Raw genomic sequence first — 16453 nt, 5'->3', positions numbered from 1 at the left:
GATGGAAATTTGACATTGCCATATATACTTCTTGATTTTGAAATAACTGAAAGGAAGTCTTAGAAAATCGTAGTTTTTAGGTATGAATAGAACTGAGATGGGTCAAGGGGGCAAAAAATATTTTTTTTTTTTTTTTTTTTTTTTCTTCCTTGTTGCTTTAATATTGTATCAGCTAAAATTAAGCTAAAAACATATGCCACCAAAAACCTTAGGATAACACAGCTTTCATTTGAAGGTACAGTTGCCCTTGCAAAGAATGGTTAATGTTTAATTTTTTATGAACGAAAAGTGTTGGTAAGTTCAACTAATTAGTTTTGCTTGTTAGTTTTTGCGGTTTACCGTGGCAACACTGACGAAAATTCGATATTACATTGTAAACCTCTTGATTTCAAAATAACTAAAAGAAAATCGTAGTTTTGCAGTTTAATGTGGCAATGCTGGCAAAAGTTTGATACTGCCATAAAAACTTTTTTGGTTTTGAAATAAATGAAAGAAAATCTTAGAAAATCATAGTTTTCAGGTATAAATAGGACTGAGGTGGGTCAAGGGGTTTTTTCCTTTTTTTTCTTTTTTTATCATTTTTTTTTGTAGTTTCTACTTTAATATTGTGTTTTGTTTTAGAGCATGAAGTGAAGTCAAGCAAAACGATACAAACAAAATTAAACGAAACGGGACGACTGCTTGCCAAACTGGAAAAGATACAAAAAGAAAGACTAAGTCGTCCTTTGCCAGCCCATTTAAACAGTGTGCAAAAGCCACGAGAAACCGAGTTTGTGCTAGGTAATTTTTTTTACCTATCTTTTTTTTTTTTTGTCTTGTTTTCTTTTTGTCTATCAAATAAGAAGTGCTAGTATCGTAGTAATGAACTGAAATTAAGGAGTGATAAGGCCCAATAGTATATGGGACTCCAAAAAAACGGAATTTTTATAAAAATAGAAAAACAAAATCTTCTTTCACTCAACGGCCCATGTTTTTCAGCATTTGTTCCTAAACAATTTTGATAAAAAGTCAAGCTTTACCGTAAAGAGTGAGGGATTGAGGAGGGGCAGCCCCCCTCATGTATAGAATAATTTCTATTCGTTTTAAGTTTTAACGTTGCTCCTAATTTTCAATTAAAAAAAGCTTGTATTTTTTACTTAATTTTATTATGGAGGCAATGCCATTTACAGACTCAGAATTGCTGTTGCCTCAGCGATGAGGAAGGAATAGTTAGCTATAGTGTTATGAGTACTAATAAGGAGATTAGTGAAGCAGAGGAAAGGTGTGGCCTCTTCTTCGTATCTCATGCATTAATTAAAAAAGATATGATGTCTGCAACTTTTGTAGAAGCTTCGTATAAATGCTAATGAAAACACTGAAAAAGACCACCATTCTATTTCTCTTAGTTGTCTTATTATTGCCGCTGTTCCCGTCACAAGTTTGGAATTTGGTTAAGAAGCATAGGAAGGCGTGGTTTCTTTTAATTATGTTTAATAATAAGGAAACTGCCGTATAAAAGGTTTTTGTTCATGGAGAAGGGGGGTCTAATTGTCAAGGTTTGTTTTTGCAAAATATTTTTTACATGTACTTTCCAAAACAAATATGAGTTCCAAACAAGGATAAGTCCTTTTATTAGATAATGAAACAAATACATACAAAAGTCCTAGATATTTCGATGACATAGTCATCATCATCAGTAGAGAAACTGAAACCAATATATTTTTCAGGGAAAGGGGGTCAAACCAACCCCCCCCCCTCCCCCTGCCCTACTGGACACGGCCAAGAAAGGAGCTCAGAGAAGAAAAAAAGGGTATGATGTGTTCTAATCTTCTTGTACGTGTATTCAGACAAATTGAGATGTATTCTCAACACTTTTTGTAAGAGCCTCGTAAGATGGAGAATCCTTAGACAGCGGATCTATCTAGCGATTATAGCAGAATTTGCAGAACTTAGCAGAATTTGTGTGGCTTCTTTTCCTATAAAGAAGATCATAACTGCGCTTGATTGAAAGGTATTCACTTCAATAACATAAATGTAGTTTTTCGTATTTAAAAAAAAAATGGAAAAAATGAGAGCTTAGAGTGAAAAGTTGGGCTATTTTTACGAACTTGTCATGGAAATAGCTCATTATTTTGGAACAAATCTATAGAGAAAACTAAAATTGCGCTTCTCTGATAGAAAGGTTTATGTTCAATCATAGAAATCTATTGTCTGTAATTTCATTGCAAAAAAGGAGCTTACAGTGGATAGTTCAAATAAGAGGTATTTGCGTATCCTTGATGCATATACAGGGACTTATTCTGATACAGTTTAATTTGTATATACTTAATCAGCTGTTTGATCATTATCACCAATTCTAAAAAGAAGAAAAACACAAAATCCTAGTTCAAGGAGGACAATAATAAACAAAAAATTTGGTGCGACAGTAATAAAGAAAACTAACTTTATTGGACAATTTGAATAATTGCCCAAAAATTTCATGAAAATATTGGATTTCAGGTGGCCTCGAGACCCTAACCACCCCCTGCGTACGTCCTAGTTTTTTAGTTTCCCATTTACAGTTATTTGAAAGTAGCTGTATCTTCTCTTATTTCTCTTATTTAAAATGTATAACATGAGCTGATATTTTTACCCTTTGTTTTTTTTCGTTTTTTTTTTGTTTTTTGTTTGTTTTTCCTTGAGTTTTTAAAAATCGGTGTAATTTAGCAAGTGCTATGAAACAGATTTATGAATAAACCTGTACCTACCTACCTACCTAGTTGAAAATATTAGTCGTAGTAAAATCATAATTAATATTAATTCTGATTATTATTATTATCATATTAATATATTAATTATTCTAATTAATTTATATAGAAAATAAGTTATATTGATAAATAATATATTAAATTGATACATTAGATAATTTTATTAGTTAATTTGTTATATTAAGTAATATATTAAATATGTTAATACATTAAACATATTAACCATATTAATACATATTAATCATATTTATTACCATATTAAACATAGTGAAAGGTTATGAAAATATCTAAGGCTAACCATAGGATTGTGTTGCAACGAAATAATTAAGTCTATTTTGAATTTTCAATTTATAATCCAGTTACTTTATGTTATTTTAGTTTTAGATTATTTGAAAAAAACTACGTTTTCTAAAGAGTTAAAGAGGCTGAGTTACAAGGTCGAACCTTAAAACGTACAGGGATTAGGAGGCACAGTTGGGGGCTGCCGCCCCCAAATCCCCGCTTTCGCAGCCTTTAAATAAAAAAAAGTTTTTTAAACTGAAAGTAAGGAGCGACATTAAATCTTAAAACGAACAGAAATTATTCCATATATGAAAGAGGCTGTGCCCTCCTCAACGCCTCGCTCTTTACGCTAAAGTTTTTATTGTTTAAAAAAAGAGTTGTGAGAAAGTCAAACTTTAGCGTAAAGACCGAGGCGTTGAGGAGGGCACAGCCTCTTTCATATACGGAATAATTTCTGTTCGTTTTAAGATTTAATGTCGCTCCTTACTTTCAGTTTAAAAAACTTTTTTTTTTATTTAAAGGCTGCGAAAGCGGGGGTTTGGGGGCGGCAGCCCCTCAACTGTGCCTCCTAATCCCTGTACGTTTTAAGGTTCGACCTTGTAACTCAGACTCTTTAACTCTTTAGAAAACGTAGTTTTTTTCAAATAATTTCTGCACGTTTTTGTACAGTTTATTACTTATTATTGCTCCTTGTAACTCAGCCTCTTTAACTCTTTAGAAAACGTAATTTTTTTCAAATAATTTAAAAAAGAAACTGGGTTTCTTTTTAAAGTTTGAATTCAGTATTAAAAAAATTGCTGTGATGGTGAACCGAATCCGAGTTTTCCACCTGAAAGCCTGAAATTTAACTGCAAGACTATACAGACACAGCAATAATTGTGTTTTAGTATATGGAAGCTATTTTCAACGCAAGCAAATTCCCAAAAAACTTGATATTTGGTTTTTGGAAAACAGGGAAGGAGTGACCAGATTGATCTGAAATTTCGAGGATAAGCTCCCAGGCCCCAGGAAAGATTATGTTCTAAATTTCAGTCCGATCAGACAACGTTAAAGGGGGGTTGTGGTCGGAAAAATTAACATGGGCTAATATGGGAAAAGAAGGTTTTTCGACAATGTAAATTCGGGTGATAATTTTTTCGGTCTGAAAATATCAAAAGGCCCTAACAGGTCCAATTCTGCTTCAAATGAGTCCTCATTCACCCGGATCCGTTGCCAACTGTGGCCTGTAGGCGTGGCTAAGAAAAAAAAAGAAATGAATTTTAAGTGGCTATATTTGTTTTTTTGAAAACAGGGAAGGAGTGATCGGATTGAGCTGAAATTTAGAGGATAAGCTCCCGGGCTCTAGGAAAGCTTAACTTCTAAATTTCAGCCCAATCGGACAACGTTAAAGGGGGCTGTGGTGGGAGGGTCCAAACTTCCGGCCCAGTTTACCCCATGAAGATAAAGTCGGAGGAGGATGAAATTTTGCAAGTTTCTTAGTTTGAGCTTGGGCTACAAAATGCGATTACCGCCGTCTCTCTGCGACCTCTAGGACCTGAAATCGCTTAACATTGTGGTGGGTCGCCTCTTTATAGAGGCACAAGTGTGCCTCCTTGATTCTAATTGCTTTATGATTTTTGCCAATTTTTTTTCTATGCTTAAGACGCCTTCGGGCAAAATATCAATTTGATTTTTGTTGTCTTCGGTTTCTTTTTACTGGCCATAGACCCGATTGTCGTTTCCAGATTCCTTTCTTCGATTAATCACAGTGCAGCTCCAGCTGTAAAATTAACTTTACATTCCTATAAAAACAATTCTGAATTAAAATTACCAGTTTGTCATTTTTTCTTCCGAGTTGTTTATTTGTAAACATTTGAAAGCAGTTAATTCTCACTAAGAAAAATATCAAAAGAGACAAATAAGATCAGACCAATGGCGTCAAGTAACGAAAATTGGGAAGGGGGTGGGGATATATATATTTTTCAATATCTAAATGATTTTTGTTGTGTTAGTTTTTTAAATGAAAATACCCCAAAAAGCTATTTTTCAAAATCTAGGGGGAGGATGGAAAGATCTAGAGGGCACAGGCCAAATTTTGCCCTCTTCCCTACTGCCCAATTCGATCTTCTGGATTAGGCCAATATGTAAAAAGTAGGGCTTCTTTTGATTGTTCTTACTATCATATCTGGCCCAATCGGTCTAAAATATTATCTTATGTTTGTTTTTATATAAAAAATAGCTCTAAAGTTAACAATATTATACTTCTGGATTGCTTTTTTCTTTCAGCTAAAAATATTTCTAATACGTTAGAAAATAGTTACAAAATCAACTATCCCGGATAAAGTCATATCAATCTACAATGATGCTGCATAAATGAAAGTAATTCTGGGTTGAATTATAAATTCTGTTATTTTTTTTGTGAACCGCTCACTTAAGAACATTCAAATGCTGTTATATCCTTCCTTTTTCAGCAGAAAATATAACTGATAGTCTAACTCAAGTTATAAAATCAACTAACCCGGATAAGGCTGTACCAGTCCAAGGAATAAGGAAGGCAATGGGTCCTGAAGTTGTACCGTCCAAAGCAGGGCATTCTATGACATCTGATTCGAAGACAAACCTGGACCGTGAATTGGAAAAAATTTTAGAAGAAGAATCGCTAGTAAATAATTCAAGCGCCGGTCAGATTCTCAACGAAATATTCTCTTAAATTTATTTTGCATTTTATCGTTTTTATTAGTTGTACCCGTAGCTTTTGTATATTGTAATTTCTATAAATTATATATAAGCTGATATAAGAATACTATTATGGGTAAATTTTTAATTTAATCAGTGAACGCTAGGAATTTTTTTTCTTATACACATACTAATAAAAGTCCATAATGTACAGTGTATTAAAAAAAAAATCATTTCTGTAAGTCTAGATTCAAAAAATTGCCTCGTTATTATAATTTCATTTTAATTCAAGTATGTATTAAAGGGTAGTGTAGTTTTAACAAAATTATTTGCTGTAAATTATGCATACCAAATATGTGATAGAAATTGTAGCAATCCTCTGGAAACTTGAAAAGTAATTTTACCATTTTTGATCTTTATCATCATCATTACCATCACATTTATTTTATCTAAGCCTCCGCACGTGTCCTGAACCAGTAAGGTATAAGGCCTTTTATTGACAATTGTATGGTTGGAATCCGTGTCATTTTACCTATCCAAACATTGCAGGTTTTTGACAGGTCGTCCTCGCTGGCACTAGTGAATCCTTCTTTTGAACCAAGTATGATTCACACAGAATAGTTCTAGCATTTGATCCCCAATTATTTGTTTCCCAGCCCCCATCTAATGAGATCAGATGGAGTAAGATACCCAGTGTAGTCCTCGTCTATTATACCCAGATATACCCTCGAAGATACCCAGTGTAGTCCCCGTCTATTATAATGGTTTATTGACCCTGGCTACCTACAAAATGAATAGTTTGACACAAAATGCATAAGGATGCTGCGTCTTCTTTCTTATCACAAAAGAAAAAAAAATCTTTTTCACTCTCACATCTGTTTATTATTTATTTATTAACTGAAAACCCGTCTACAAAAACTTGAAAAGGACGAAGCAAAATATATGAAAAAAAAAGAAAAGAAAACAATAGTACGAGACAAATATCGACAAAACCAATAAGATCAAATAAGAACGTCAATTATAAACAAATCTAGGATAAAATAGGAACAAAATCAAACAAAGCAAAAGCAAATTCACACATACAACTTCAACATATATATATATATATATATATATATATATATATATATATATATATATATATATATATATATATATATATATATATATATATATATATATATATATATATATATATATATATATATATATATATATATATATATATATATATATATATATATATATATATATATATATATATATATATATATATATATATATACTAAAAACTCAGTACTGTCTAGAATAAGTAACAACTCTATTGTTGAGGTTAAAGCCATTCACAAAATTGATTATAGAATTTATAAAGAAATATTTCTAGCGACTCCAGTCACTAGCGACCTTAATACTTGGTGAGATCAAATATACTTTAAGTCTAGGGCCCTCAAGAGGATAGTAAATTCCACATAGACCGAATTCCAAAAAAGCCCTTTCCGAGATTTATTTTTTTCTTGTGAAAATTCAGATTATAAGTTTATACCTTAAAAAAGGTAGAAAAGACTTATGAACAATATTGAGCCAGGGACCCAGACTTTCAACGAAACTAAAAAAAAAAAAAAAAAAAAGAACTGCAACAATAACACAGGAAGAGATGTTCACTTCAGGTAACCCCCTTCCATGGGTGCCCATAAGGGGGCCTGCCCCCCCCCCTGGCTAAATGATGCTGCCTTATTTTTATGTTTTTGTTCTGAGATTTTGATAATATAGCATTAAAAGTGCCAATTAGACGAGGTTTGCCCCCCTTTAATTCAGCTTATGGGCGCCGATGCCCCCTTCCCAAGTAAATTCTGATGTACAGACAAGGGCGGATCCAATATTTTTGTTCTGGGGGGGTATTTTCGGGGGGGGGAAGGGGGGGTACGAAAAGTTTAAAAAACACATCGAACATTTGCTTATAGACAATCTTGTTACGTTTTCACGAGTCGGGTATAAAATTGGGGACAGGAGGGAGTCAAATCCTGAACCTCCTCCCTGAACACGGCCTTGTGGATAGGCACCAATATATTTTGCAAAATAAGGTTTAAACGTGGAGCTTACAAGCGCTCTCCAACTTCACCATTTGGGAACGATTCTAGCCAAAATATTACCAAAGACATTCTTTGAAATCAGTTTCTTGGATACAGTGCCAAGGAGCATTCAGGGGCGTTCAAGTAAAAGCCGAGATGTAGAACCCCCCCCCCCCCCCTAGAATTTTCCCAGACTGTAGCAGAAATTTTGCATATGTAAGTTCACATAGAAAATAAAAAATAAAAATTATAATGTCATATTTATCATATCTCAAATTACGGTGGTCACAAGACCTGCAAAAGGGATCTGTAAAGCCCTCAATTCAATAAGCTCGACACTCTTCCTACAAAGCATAATGAGTAATTTAGACAAGCACAAAAGGTGAATCTCACACGACCACGCATATTGTAGTTATAATATGGGAACGAGTAGCGGAGGCAGGGGGGGGGGTAAAATTTTTCAGAAGGGCAAGAACAGAAAAATCATACTAAAATCATGGGATAAATCACCAAAATAAGAGACTTTAGTGGTCTAGAGCCTTCCTCCATCCAGGCTTAGGGGCTATCTGCCCCTCCGTCAAAAAAGCTACAAGATCTCATAAAATTATAGTGACGAATTCAATATGCCACGAAGTCCCATTCTCAGTTCCTTAACATCTCCTCGAAAATAACACAAGCCACAAAATTTTCCCAGCTGCTATATATGGTAATAAATATACACGCAAGCCCGAGAACACAACATCTGCCTAGTGTGTAGGCCTACACGGGTCTTCGGCCCCATGCCCCACCCTCAAAATCCCAGTTTTATTTTAACCATCGCCTCCTTATACTATTCATATAATTTGTCCATGTTTTTACATTTTTTGACCACCCCCCTTAAAAAAAACTGTATACTCGTACGTGCTTGGTATCAACCAAGGCATAAACTAATATTAATGCTAAAGATTTCGGATTAACGCAAATTACAAAATTCAGTCTTCAAAAAAAGGAAATTCAAAAAGTTGCTGCACCCCTCCAAGATTAAAAGGAAAAATATATAGAATTAATCTTTTTGTACATTTAATGGAAATACATACAATGAGAATAAATACAAAATGGGTGCATGCGGGTAACCTCGCCTGCGTATGCAGCCTGTCCCAAGCCAGGATAAAGAGGGAGGGCTGGGCTGTGGGCTTGCGACCCACACCTGGGACCTCAAGGGCCTGCCCTCGGGGGAAATCCTAACTGCAACCGAAACACCAAGTTTGAGCCTCGGATTTTCGAACCCCTTTTTGATGACGACCTCTGCATGCCCACGGACAAGATTTATGAATGCGAAACAACACCTCAAATTTGGTTTCTGGAACGTCCGCACAATGGCTAAAGACTCCAAGACTGAACAAGTGCTAAGAGCACTGGAAGATTACCACCTCGACCTTCTGGTTCTGTTAGAATTTCGATGGCTAGGATCTGGATAAAATAAACTGGATGGAGATGTGACCATTATACACAGAGGATCGCAGCAAAAGCATGAATACGGAGTAGCCCTAATGATGACAAAACAGACTTCCCAAGCTCTACTACAGCGGACACCGGTGTCACCTAGGATCCTGAAAGCCCGCTTCATCGGCGCGCATGCGAGACTGTGAGTAATAGTATGCTACATACACACCAATAATGCCACTGACAAATCAAAATACGAATTTTACAGAGCTCTCCACACCGTAGCAAACGAAATACCCCGGCATGACATAGCAAGTTTTCTTGGAGACTTTAACGCGAAAATTGGAAAGGACCGATCCTTTTCCCCTGAGGTTCTCGGAGAGCACGCATGGCCTGGGCCAGCGAAACGAAAACGGAGAACTACTTATCGACTTCGCGCTCCTTAACGACCTAGTAATCGGAGGTACCCTATTTTCTCATCGGGATGTACACAAAATTTTCTTGGATATCTCCTGATGGCCATACCCGAAATCAGATTGACCATTGTCTTTGGAGCAGGAAGTGTAGATCAAGCCTACTTGATGTAAGGGGATATAGAAGAGCTGACGTTGGTTCAGATCATCATCTGATGGCAGCAAAAATCTGCCTTAAATTGAAAAGAAATAGAAAAGCAAATAAGGCCCCCTTAAACCCAGCCTTTGACTCGGAGAAACTGAGGTTGAGAGAATTCAACCAAGCCTTTAAACTAGAGATGCGGAATAGATTTAAAGCCTTGTCTTTACTAGATGATGCTGATAGCAATCAATACTGGGAAAGCATAAAGTTGTGCTTTCACAATGCCGCGAAAGCCACCATTGGGTACCGCAAGAGCCCAAAACACCAGTGGCTATCTGATCAAATATGGGAACTCATTGAGACAAGGAAAAAAGTAAAAGTATCACTTATCCAAAGACAAACCCCCGACCAACAGATCCTCAGAAACGATGAATACAGAGCCGCGGATAAAGAGGTAAAGAAGAGTGCCAGAAAAGACCAGAGAAACCTGCTGGAGCGAAAAGCAGCGCAGGCAGAAGAGGCGGCGGAGAGAGGTGGTTCAAGAGCCGTCTATAAAATCACTAATGAGATTATTGGAAAGAAATCCTCTATTCAACATGGATCAGTAACAGACCCCTCGGGCATCCTGATAACACAGCAGTCTGACGTAAACGAAGTTTGGGTCAGTCACTTCGAGAAGCTGTTGAATAGACCTCCACCAGAGGATCCCCCAGAGATCCCAGCAACAACACTGTTTTCCTTAGATATCAGCACGTATCCGCCGTCATCCACTGAAATTATAGCTGCAGCAAAGAAGCTGAAAAAAGGGAAGTCGCCTGGCGAAGACAGAATATCCGTGGAAATGATCAAAGCGACTGTTATGATCTGCATCAAGTTCTGGACAGCGTTGTTCGCAGTAATCTGGACGACCGCCAAAATACCTTCAGATTGGAAACGCAGCACGCTTGTGAGGATCTTTAAGAAAGGCGATACGTCCTTCCCAGGTAACTGGCGAGGAATCTGCATGCTTTCCATAGCTAGGAAATTGCTGACGCACATTTTACTGCAGAGAATCAGCTCGCAGCTAAACAGACACCTTCGCGACGAGCAACATGGATTCAGACCGAACCGTTCATGTGCAGACTTGATATTTACTCTACGGCTACTAACGAAAGAAAGCAAAGAATGGCGCTCCAAAATCTGTATGATATTCAACGATTTTGAGAAGGCATTTGACTCAGTAGACCGCCAAAGTCTGTGGAAGATCCTACTGCATTACGGAATCCCTGAAACTATAGTTTCACTGATCGTTGCGTTTTATGAAGATAGCGAGTGATGTGTAAAGACACCAGATGGCCAAACCCGTTTCTTCCGCATTATGTCAGGAGTTAAGCAAGGTTGCGTCTTGTCACCGCTACTTTTCGTAATCGTCATTGATTTCATACTACGAAGTACAAGCACAGACGGAATCCAGCTGAATCCAGAAACACGCCTCAGTGATGTAGACTTCGCTGACGACATCGCCGTCCTAAAATCATGCAAGCAAAGACTCCAAGAAGTCCTTGAAAAAGTGAGGGAGAGAGGTGGCCATGTCGGCCTAAAAATAAATAATGAGAAAACAAAATGTATTACTACCACAGATTCACCCCCGAGCATCACTTGCGGAGACCAACACATAGAGCAAGTCGTCCATTTCAAATACTTGGGAAGCATAGTAGAAAGTACCGGATCGACCAAAAAAGAAGTGCTCACAAGAATCGGCCAAGCCAATGGAGCCTTCAATAGATTACGGAAAGTATGGCAGTCTCAAAGGTTCTCTATACGGCTAAAGTTACGATTCTTCAATAGCAAAGTTATGCCAGTGCTGCTTTACGCTGCCGAAACTTGGCACCTGAACCAGGAACAAGAGCGAAGAATACTTGCTTTCGAAAACACATGTCTCAGAAGAATTCTCACCATCCGTTGGCAGCAGAGAATAACAAACCAATCCATCCGTGACAAGACTGGCCAGCCTCTTGTGACATATATCATAAGAGTCCGCCGATGGAGATACCTTGGCCACGTACTACGTATGGACAATCTCCGACTACCAAATGCAGCGCTCCATTGGTAGCCATCGGGTCCACGCCGCAGGGGCAGACCCAGAAACACCCTGCGTCGAACGTACCACACAGAACTCCGTAACCTGCACACATCAATCCAGCCTCATTGGGAGGACATACTTGCAGCAGCAAACTGGCGGGAAGATTAGCGGCTCCTTCTTGATGCCCTGGGTGCCTCTGGAGGTACAAGCGGATCTAAGGTCTAAGGTAAGGCATGCGGGCATGCACCCATTTTGAACACTGAGGGTGTGTGTGTAAGAACTAGATAAAAATACAAGAAATAGTTGAATTATATTCGAAATTTGCAGAAATTGAGAAAACCCTATCGGGAGACACACATAAAAAAGAAAGAGAAACACAGATCAATACCACCCCCTAACAATGGGCCTTGGTGAATGCTTGATTCTGTACCACCACCATAATTCATGGTACCACCTTACTCGATGGATCAGTAACAGAGTTGCCAGATGGGGCAGATTTGCGCCATTTGGCCACATTAAGGGGTTGAGAATTGAATTTTTCAAATCGGTGCATTTCGCCTATTTTCTTTTAATGGAAAATCGTTCATTTTGCGCATTTTCACTAAAAACTTACGTTTTTTCACTTTTATGGCAGCACCATTTTAAACCAGACATCTGGTAACACATAGTAATCGGGGTCAGGCACGTATGCAGGAATTTGTTTCGGGGGCGGGGGGCCAATTTGTTTTGGGGGGGGGGGCCAAATCCTTTAAACCCATTATTCTGTGAGAAAAATCAGAAAATTATTGGAAAATGAAAAAAATCGTGAGATTTTTTTTTGGGGGGACGGGCCTGGAGGCCCCCCCCTGCGTACGTCCCTTATCGGGGTGCTACCATTTTGAATAACCGTCACAAGCACTAAACCTCATAACATCTAACCGTTAGAACCACTATCCGTCATAACATCGACAAAAAATTTACAGTATATAATAGTTTAGAAACAAATTTCGGCTATATATTTGCAGATCAGGGGGGTGGGGGGGAAGCAAAGCATATATTAAACACGTAACCTAGCCTAAACTAGGTAGCTTCCCCCCCCTAAACCCCAAAAAACTGAAGTTTTAAAATTTTAGATGTTATGACGCAGGAGCGGATCCAGGATTTTTTTCGGGGGGGGGGTTACTAATTTTTGACTCAGTTTTCGATTAATTTTACTGATTTTTACCTAGGTTTTACTAATTTTCGACTCGGTCAATTTTTTTTTTGAGGGGGGTTAAACCGGGTAACCCCCCCCCCTGGATACGGCCTTGTTATGACGGTTAGTGGTCCGGATGGATTTTTTTTTGTCGGTGTTATGACGGATTTTGTCGATGTCCTGATGTTAGTGTTCCTGACGGTTAGATGTTATGACGCCTTCCCATAGTAATCGACTGGATGAAAAAATAACCAATGTTGAAGTGACAGCTTTGTAATCATAGCCAAAGAATGCGATTGAATAAATAAACTGCTGATGTTTTGGCTCATGAAAGTTCAAAGACAAACCCGTCTTCAATTTTTCATTCATTTATGACAAAGTAGATTGTGTAACTTAGTAACAAGATATATATTGAGGAACAGAATATGGCACAATTTAAAGAGAAAATAGAGGTGGATGAGAAATTCAGAAGTCATTAAAAAGAAACAGGTACTCTTCTATTAAACGGACTCTTTTATATAGTGCTAGTTTGGTTAATGCTAATGAAATAAAATAGGATGAGTATATATAATAGTTTAGAAACAAATTTGGGCTATATATTTGCACATTCGGGGGGGGGGGGGCAAACAATAGCAAATATAAAATATGTAACAAAACATTGGTACCATTCCCCCCCCCCAAACCCCCAAAAAAACACTTTAAATATCGTATACGCAATTAAAACCACGCTATACATTGTATTTCTGTACAGCGGAGTCTTGTATCATCCCGTTGAAAAACGGGTTTTTCGACGGGTCTCGAGTTTAAGATATAAAAAGAATCCAGCTAATAAAAGAGTACCAAAAAACATTACAACAAGAATTTTTTCGCGGGATGCATTTCGACCCAAAGAGGTTATCAAAACATACACATTTAGTACAGTTTCCCCCCCCCCCAAAAAAGTGACTTAGGTACCAAGAACGGGTTCAGAGCCTTAGCAGTTATCGCAGGGTGGAAGAGTAGGAGGTCCGTGGTCCTAATTAAAATTTGGAACAGTGAGGGCTGAACAATGGTTTGAGGATAGCAATGCCAAGTTTCAGCCACTGACCATACCAGCCCCTCGTGCAGACGTGAATTCTCTTTTTCTCGTTTTTGCTTTTCTCATGTCAGCTCGGATTTTCTGGTGAAAATCGGGACAAGAATATCGTGACAAGATGCTAATGTTCACATCTCCTTTTACCCCCACAATCGCATGAACATATTCTCAAGAAGCAAGCGTTTTTTTCCTTGTTTTCGGTCACAAAACATGATTATTATCAGAATTATTGTATATTAAATTAGAATTATTAAACTTGAATTTTTTGACGTCTTTAATAGAAATCCCAGCTTCGGTAATCCAAAAGGTGCTATGTTACAGGACATCAATTTGAAAATCGGATTTTCTGGACGGATTTTTGGATCATCAAATCGCCGGTATAAAGCACACGTATACCCACTAGACGCAGGGAAAGAAGGTTGCTGTGTTGCAGGAAGTTTAAAGCTGCCATGATTTTCCTTTGTTGAACATAAGAAATGTAAATAATAGTGAGCTAAGTTCAAAGCCTATCTAATAGCACAGGAACGCCATTTCTGTTATGTTGTGGTAGATAAAGGAACGTGACTAGCAAGGCCGTATCCAGGGGGGGGGTTTACCCGGTTTGAACCCCCCCCCCCCCGAAATTTTTGACCGAGTCGAAAATAAGTCGAAAATTAATAAAACCTAGGTAAAAATCAGTAAAATTAGTCGAACACTGAGTCAAAAATTGGTAACCCCCCCCCCCGAAAAATTCAAAAATTAGTAACCCCCCCCCCCAAAAAAAAATCCTGGATCCGCCTTTTCAATCAAGAGATGGTAACTGTGACAAGGTAAACCACGACAAAACACTACTGAAATAATCCAACTCTTGCATTTCAACGAAAGAAATACAAAATGCACTTTGAAAAATCAAGAGAACGTAACTGTGACACGATAAACCACGACAAAACACTACTGAAATATTCCAAATCTTGCATTTCAATGAAGGAAAATCAAAATGAACTTTGAAAAATCAAGAGAATGTAACTGTGACAAGGTAAACCACAACAAAACCCTACTGAAATATTCCAACTCTTGCATTTCAACGAAAGAAATCCAAAATTAACTTTGAAAAATCAAGAGAATGTAAGTGTGATAAGGTAAACCACGACAAAACACTACTGAAATATTCCAACTCTTGCATTTCAAAGAAAGAAATCCAATATTAACTTTGAAAAAATAAAGCGAATGTAGCTGTGACAAGGTAAACCACGACAAAACACTACTGAAATATTCCAACTCTTCCATTTAAGGGAAATACATCCAAAAATGACCTTTGAAAAATCAAGAGACTGTGGCTGTGACAAGGTAAACCACGACAAACCACTACTGAAATATTCCAACTCTTGAATTTCAATGAAAGAAATCCAAAATAAATTTTGAAAAATTAAGAGAATGTAACTGTGACAAGGTAAACCATGACAAAACACTACTGAAATATTCCAACTCTTGCATTTCAACGAAAGAATTTCAAATGAACATTGAAAAATCAAGAGAATGTAACTGTGACAAGGTAAAGCATGACAAAACACTATTGAAATATTCCAACTCTTGCATTTCAACGAAAGAAATTCAAAATTAAATTTGAAAAATCAATAGAATTTAACTGTGAAAAGGTAAACCATTAAAAAACACTACTTAAATATTCCAACTCTTGCATTTCAATGAAAAAGAATCAAACTCAGCATTGAAAAATTAGAGTTCATCATTTGACATTGTAAGCAATTAAAAAACAGAATGAAGTATTACAAATCATTCATTTCAACTAAATAAATCAAAATTAAATTTTAAAAATCAAGAGACTTTAAATGTGACAAGGAAACCACAACAAAACACTATTGAAATATTCCTACTATTGAATTTCAACGAAATAAATCCAAAATTAACTTTTAAAAATCAAGAGAATGTAAGTGTGATAAGGTAAACCACGACAAAACACTACTGAAATACTCCAACTCTTGCATTTCAATGAAAGAAATCCAAAATGAACTTTGAAAAATCAAGAGAATTTAGCTGTGACAAGGTAAACCACGACAAAACACTACTGAAATATTCCAACTCTTATATTTCAACGAAAGACATCCAAAATTAACATTTAAAAATCAAGAGAACGTAACTGTGACAAGGTGAACCACGAGAAAACACTACTGAAATATTCCAACTCTTGCATTTCAATGAAAGAAATACAAAATGAATTTTGAAAAATCAAGAGAATTTAACTGTGACAAGGTAAAACAAGACAAAACACTACTGAAATATTCTTACTCTTGCATTTCAAAGAGATAAATTCAAAATGAACTTTGAAAAATCAAGAGAATGTAACTGTGAAAAGGTAAACCACGACAAAACACTACTGAAATATTCCAACTTTTGCTTTTCAGTTAATCAATTTCAAAATGAACTTTGAAAAATCAG

The 16453-nt window shown here is 36.8% G+C and overlaps 1 long non-coding RNA gene across 4 annotated transcripts; it reads left to right on the top strand.

The window, feature by feature from the left end:
• Positions 1-625: 625 nt before the first annotated feature.
• Positions 626-5788, top strand: LOC148946430 (uncharacterized). Of its 4 annotated transcripts, none has more exons than XR_016142539.1 (3): positions 626-780; positions 1707-1990; positions 5462-5788. It is a non-coding gene; the product is annotated as an uncharacterized LOC148946430 (long non-coding RNA). The 4 variants fall into 4 exon arrangements; XR_016142537.1 differs by having other exon boundaries at positions 5459-5788; XR_016142538.1 differs by lacking the exon at positions 1707-1990.
• Positions 5789-16453: the final 10665 nt, after the last annotated feature.

The sequence above is a fragment of the Artemia sp. Qi Xiang Cuo genome, chromosome 12, assembly GCF_049724085.1.
Source record: "Artemia sp. Qi Xiang Cuo chromosome 12, ASM4972408v1, whole genome shotgun sequence".
NCBI classification, from domain to species: domain Eukaryota; kingdom Metazoa; phylum Arthropoda; class Branchiopoda; order Anostraca; family Artemiidae; genus Artemia; species Artemia sp. Qi Xiang Cuo.
Note: the sequence above shows the minus strand (reverse complement) of the source record. Positions and strands in the feature narration are given on the sequence as shown.